The sequence below is a fragment of the Callorhinus ursinus genome, unplaced genomic scaffold (genome assembly GCF_003265705.2).
Source record: "Callorhinus ursinus isolate GAN/ISIS: 27379988/994484 unplaced genomic scaffold, GSC_fseal_2.0 scaffold2, whole genome shotgun sequence".
Classification (NCBI taxonomy): Eukaryota; Metazoa; Chordata; class Mammalia; order Carnivora; family Otariidae; genus Callorhinus; species Callorhinus ursinus.
In genome coordinates, this window is record NW_027397064.1 from 66,596,457 (window position 1) to 66,603,311 (window position 6,855).

The 6,855-nt window shown below is 31.7% G+C and overlaps 1 pseudogene; it reads left to right on the top strand.

Annotated features, from left to right (window-relative positions):
* Positions 1-3,911: 3,911 nt before the first annotated feature.
* Positions 3,912-4,037, top strand: LOC112810392 (U4 spliceosomal RNA; annotated as a pseudogene).
* Positions 4,038-6,855: the final 2,818 nt, after the last annotated feature.

Below are 6,855 nucleotides of genomic sequence, written 5' to 3' on the forward strand. Positions count from 1 at the left end.
TGGAACCTGCTTAAGATTCTCTCTCCCTCTCTCTCTACCACTTCCTCCCTCTCAAAAAAAAATACTTTAACCTAATACATTATTTTTATTGAAGTATAATTAACATACAGTGTTATGTTTAGTTTCAGGCATACAGTATAATGATTAAACAGTTTTATATATTACTCAGTGCTTATCACGATAAGGGTACTTTTGTCCCCCTTTATCTAATTCACCCATTTCCCCCACACGCACCTCTCCTCTGGGAACCTCCAGTTTGTTCTCTATATTTAAGAGTTTGGGTTTTTTGTTTGTTTGTCTCTTTTTTTTCTTTGTTCACTTGTTTTGTTTCTTAAATTCCACATATGAGTAAAATCATATTGTGTTTCTTTCTTTGACTTATTTCACTTAGCATTATACCCTCTAGGTTCATTCATGTTGTCACAAATGGCAAGATCTCATTCTTTTTATGGCTGGTATATTATAATGGTAATATTCTATTGTGTATATATACTACACCTTCTGTATCCATTCACCTACCAATGAACATTTGAGATGCTTCCATAATTTAGTTATTGTAAATAATGCTGCAATAAACATGAGCATGCATATATCTTTTCAAATTAGTGTTTTGTTTTCTTTAGGTAAATACCCAGGAGTGGAATTACTGAATCATATGGTAATTCTATTTTTATTTTTCTGAGGAACCTCCATACTGTTTTCCACAGTGGCTGCACCAATTTGCATTTCTACCAACAGTGCACAAGGGTTTCGTGTTCTCCACATACTCACCAACACTTGCTATTTCTTGTCTTTCTTGGTTTTAGCCATTCTGTTGGGTGGGAGGTGATATCTCATTGTGGTTTTGATTTGTGTTTTCCTGATGATTAACAATGCTGAACATCGTTGTTCAGCCATTTGTATGTCTTCTTTGGAAAAATGTTTGTTTGGGTCCTCTACCCACTTTTAATTGGATTATTTGTTTTGGAGGGGTTGCTTTAGAAGTTCTTTATATATTTTGGATATTAACCCCTTGTCAGATGCATCACTTGTAAATGTCTTCTCCCATTCAGTAGGTTGCCTTGTTGTTTTGTTGATGATTTCCTTCACTGTGCAAAAGCTTTTTATTTTGGTGTAGTCCCAATAGTTTAATTTTGTTTTTGTTTCCCTTGCCTGAGGAGACATATCTAGAAAAAATTTCTATGGCCAATATCAAAGAAATTACTGCCTATGTTTTCTTCTAGGATTTTTATGATTTCAGGTCTCACATTTAGGTCTTTAATCCATTTTGAGTTTATTTTTGTATGTGGTGTAAGAAAGGAGTCCAGTTTCATTCATTTGTATGTAGCTGTCCAGTTCTCCCAGCACCATTTGTTGAATAGACTTTTTCCCAATTGTGTATTCTTACCTTCTTTGTCATAGATTAATTGACCATAAGAGTGAGTTTATTTGTGGGCTCTCTATTCTGTTCCATTGATCAATGTGTCTCTTTGGCCTAATACATTATTAACTGGTAATAATAAGATCTATGTGCTTTTTCTTCTTTATTAAAGAGAATATATGTTGATTTAATGGTTCACTAATGGTCTGTAATTATTATACATGTCATTATTTCTTTTCAATGGGAATTTATTGTTTTCTTCTCAGCATATGAATGAATGACTCATTATTACTAACAATATATCAAATATACACTGTGAATTATTTACTGAATTTGTTACACAACGATCTTCAGACTAATCATTCAGCAAATAATTGAGAATATATACTACATACTATATTAGGTATGGTTAATATATGATCTTTTATTTATAAGATAATATTTTAGGATTGTGAGGCTTTGAATTTCTCCTATTTTCCCTTTCATTTTTACAACTAGATAAATATAAACACTGCAATACTAATATAAAACACTTCCATCATCTCCCAAATTTCCCTCTGAGGCCTCTATATTCAATCTTTTTCTCCATTCTCTACCCTCTGACAGCGACTTATCTATTTCTATTGGTATAGTTTTGCCTTTTTAAGAGGAATTTTATTTTAATGGAGTCACATAGTTGGTATGCTTTTATGACTGACTTCTTGCATTTAGTTCAATGTTTTAGAGATTCATGCATATTGTTGAGTGTAGATTGTTCCATTTTATTCCTCAGTAGTATTCAGTTGTGTAAATAAACCACAATTCTTTCATCCATTCACAGTTTTTGGACCTTTGGGGCTGTTATGAATAAAGCTACTATGAACATTTATATACAAGACTCTGGACTTCTGCTGGGGCATGTGGTAAAATATACGCTTAATTTTTTGTGAAAGTCTTTATAAGAAACTTTATAACTTTTGTAGGAAACTTATCTCAGTAGTGGCTATACCATGCTTTATTGCTACCAGCAATGTATGAGAGTTTCACCTGTTCCACACCTTCATCAAAACTTGGCATGGTCAAACATTTCTTTTTAAATTTTAGCCATTCTACTGGGGATGAAGTGGAAGCTAATTTTGGTTTGATCTTTGTTTTGCTAATGATTAATAATGTTGGACATATTGTATTTTTAAAAACTGACCTCAATAATCTTAACTTCCTTTCTTTTATTATTATGTTATGTTAATCACCATACATTCCATCATTAGTTTTTGATGTAGTGTTCCATGATTCATTGTTTGCGTATAACACCCAGTACTCCATTCAGTACATGCCCTCTTTAATGCCCATCACCAGGCTAACCCATCCCGCTACCCCCCACCCTTCTAGAACCCTCAGTTTGTTTTTCAGAGTCCATAGTCTCTCATGATTCGTCTCCCTCTCCGATTCCCCCCCCTTCATTTTTCCCTTCCTGCTATCTTCTTCTTCTTTTTTTTTTTTAACATATAATGTATTATTTGTTTCAGAGGTACAGATTTGTGATTCAACAGTCTTACACAATGTTGGACATATTTTCAATTGCTTATTGACATCATTGTATCTTCTTTAGCATGGTGTTTGCTCAAATATACTACACATTTTTATTGATTTTTTGTCTTATTATTGACTTCAAGGAAACTTTATACATTCCAGATAGAAGCACTTTATTAGATATATATGCATTACAGTTTTCCCCAATCTTTGGCTTGCTTTTTATTCTCTCAAATATTTTTAATTTTGTTGAATTCCAACTTATCATTTTTTTTCTTTATAATGTGGGCTTTTTTCCTGTGTGTTCTATTTAAAAAATCTTTGCCTACATCAAAATCATTAAGGCTTTTTACTGTTTTCTTCTAGAAATTTTATAGATTTAGCTTTCATGTTTAGATGTAGGATCTATTTTGATTTAATTTGTGTTTGTAGTGTGACACTAAGTGTGATTTTTTTCCATATAGCTTTTAATAGTTCTAGCACCAATTATTGAAAAGATTACCCTTTCTCCATTTAATTATCCTAGGCTCATTTGTTGAAAATCTAATAGTCATATACATTTGGGTTTATTTCTGTTCTTTCCCTTTGGTTCCATTGATCTATGTATCTATTTTTATGCAACACCACATTGCCTTTTAGTAATGTAACATTGTAGTGAGCATTGAAATCAGTCCTCCCACTTAGTTCTTCACTTTTAAAATTATTTTGGCTATTTTAAGTGGGAGGGGCTTCATATAAATTTTAGAATTGACTTTTTGGTTTCTATTAAAACTATTGGAATTTTTATTATGATTGTACTGAATCTACAGATCAATTTAAGGAGAATTGATATTTAAACAACATAAAGTATTCTGATCTATGAACATTGTGTATCTTTCCATTTTATTTATGCCTCCTTTAAATTTTTTCAACAACATTTAGTAATTTTTGGTGTATAAGATTTGTTTATATTTTTAAATATATCCCTCTATGTAGCCTATAATCTCTAAGCTATTTTAAGTTGTCGTGTATTTTAATTTGAATCTCCAAATATTCATTGGCAAGCTTTGCGCAGTGGTAGTATCGTAGCCAATGAGGTTTATCCGAGGCGCGATTATTGCTAATCAAATATTCATTGGTAATATATAAAACATGCAACTGATTTTTACATTTCTGCATGTATATTACAAGCTTGGTAAACCCAATTATTATTTCTAAGGCTTATTGTGGGTTAATTAGGATTTTCTGCCCAATTATTTAGTCTGTGAATAAATATCATTTCACGCCTTCTTTTTCAGTCTGTGTAATTTTTATTTATTTTTTCTGCCTTTTCCCAGTGACCACAGTCTTCAGTGGAATGTTGAATAAAAGCTGTGAGTGGACATCTTTTCTTGTTCCTGATCTTAGGAGGGAAATAGTTTTGTTTGTCACCACCAGGGATCATATTTGAAAGAGGCTTTTAAAGATGCCTTTTATCATGTTGAGGAAATTCTCTGGTATTCCTAACTTAGGTTTTGTTTTTTTTGAATGATAAATTGAATTTTATTATTGTCAGGGTTTTTTTCTACATCTGTTAACAAGATCACTTTTTTCTTTTTATGTCAATATGGTGATTTTTAAATATCAAACCAACTTTAGATTTTTGAGAGAAACCACTCAGTTTTCTAAAATTTAGGTGAGGGAGGTTCACATCTGTGTTCTATGAGGGTGAGTGCTCTGAGGTCTCTTGTAATTTCTTTATGTGGTTGCAGTATATCATTTCTCTTATGATCTGGAAATTTTCCCTCTTCTCCTTTCTGTAAAAATTTATTTAGAATGGTATTATTCTTCCCATCAATGTTTCATAGAATTCACCAGTGAAGCCACTGAAACTAGAATTTCTTTTTAGGAAAGTTTTAACTGCAAATTTACTTTTAAAAAAATAATTATTGAACTATTCAGGTTCTCAATTTCTTTTTGAGTGGGTTTTCTTAATTTATATCATTCAAGTTTGTGTGTATTTCATATAATTTGACAAATGTATAGGTGTAAAGTTTTTCATAATTTTAAAATTTATTTTTTCTATATCTGTAGGATTTGAAGCATTGATTCCTTTTTTATTCCTGATATTGGTAGTTTATGTTTCCTTTCTTTCTTTCTTTCTTTTTTCTGATCTATCTGGGTAGAAGTTTAATTTTATTGATCTTTTCAATGAACCAATTATTATTTTCATTGATTTTATCTATAGTTTTCTGCTTTCTATTTTATTACTTCGGCTCTTTATTATTTTCCTCCTCATGCACGATTTGTAGGGTTCTTTTTGTTTGTTTGTTTTGGTGTGTTTTTGTTTGTTTTTCATTTTCTAAGTGGGGATCTTAGATTATTGATTTGATACATTTCTTTTTTTAAAAAAAAATGAGCAATTCTATGAATTTCCCTTGCAATTCTGCTTTAGTTGCATCTGACAACCATGTTTCATTTTGGAAAATTTGTATTATTTTGTCCTCAATTTCACTTTCTTTGGGGGGGTAGTGTTGAATTGCTCTTAATGTCATCCCTAGTACTTTTTAAAAATTTTTAAAAATGTTATACATACATGTCTAGAGTTTGATTTGGATCTTTTTTATATCTTCCATTTCTCTTTTCATCAGATTCATGTTTTTTTCTAGATTTTGGACGTTGATAGTATATTTATAATAACTGTGTAATGTCCTTATTTTCTAATTCAATCATCCATATTCTTTCTGGTTGTTTCTACTGATTGATTTTTCTCTGTATTTATTTATTTATTTTTTGCATGCCTGATGGTGTTTGGTTAGATGCTGCACATTACTAATTTTGTGTCATATATGCTGGATCTTATTGTATTCCTTTAAATATACTGGTCTTTGTACTGAGACATCATTAACATATCATTCTAATAATTTTGAGACTTGCCTCTGAGCGTGGTAGCTCAGTCTCTACTTAAGGTTTCATTTCACCTCTTAATGCAGTAACTTTCTGAAGAGTGTCACCAGTGCCCCAAGCATTAGTAGGTTTTTCACTTTAGATAGTGGCATAAGCAACTATTTCCAGTCCTGTTTAAGCTTTGGTAATTGTTATGCCAAATGCTTTCCTTAGTTTTTCCCTCTAGTCTTGGGTAGTTTCCTCACACACTTGTGCAAAGCAGATGAGACTTGAGTTGACATCTATGAAGATATCTGGACCTCTCCTTCTGTGCAACTTCCTTCTCTCCATCATTCTGCTCTGAAAAGTCAAGCTGCCTTGATTTCCCTGAACTTCAAACTTTGTCTCCTCAATTCAGTCCATTGAGCTCTGTTTGGCTTCCCACTTCATGTACTCTGGTCTGGAAATTCTATTTAGCTTGTAAGCTGGGGCAACCATAGGGCTCACCTTGTTTTTTCCCTTCCTTCAGGAAACGGTCTCCTGTGTTTCTTATTGTTCAATGTCTAAACACTGTTGTTTTCTATTTTTGTCCAATTATACAGTTGTTAAAAGTAAGAAGTTAAATTCTGACTCCATTACTCCATCCATTATGAACAGATCTGGAAGCCCAAATGATAGTTCTAAAATTATTTGTTTAGGACAAATCTGGTTCCAGGTGTACACATTTGCTCAAAATTATAGAACTTTTATAGTGCAATAAATCTGTCTAAGGGTATAAGGACATTTTAAAAAATAACTGAAGACTATTTATTCTAGAAAAGAAGCAATGCAATTTAGTGTAATTCTAGGAAAAGCTATGTATTTTTACAATGTGCAAAGACCAGTCAAGTTAGATTTAATGAATAAAACAGATAATCTGGATAATGAAGAGTGCACTTGTTAACTAAGAAACAATTTTAAGGTTTACAGATACAAAATAAATTTCATACACTACCTCAGTCTTCAAAAAAGCTGTAATTTGTTAAAAACTGACTCATTTTTGGTCCCATGTGATAAATTACGTATAAACTGAGCAAAAGAATCATCTCTAAAACAACCTTATAACTACACTTAATCAAACACTCACCTAGAATGCCTATATA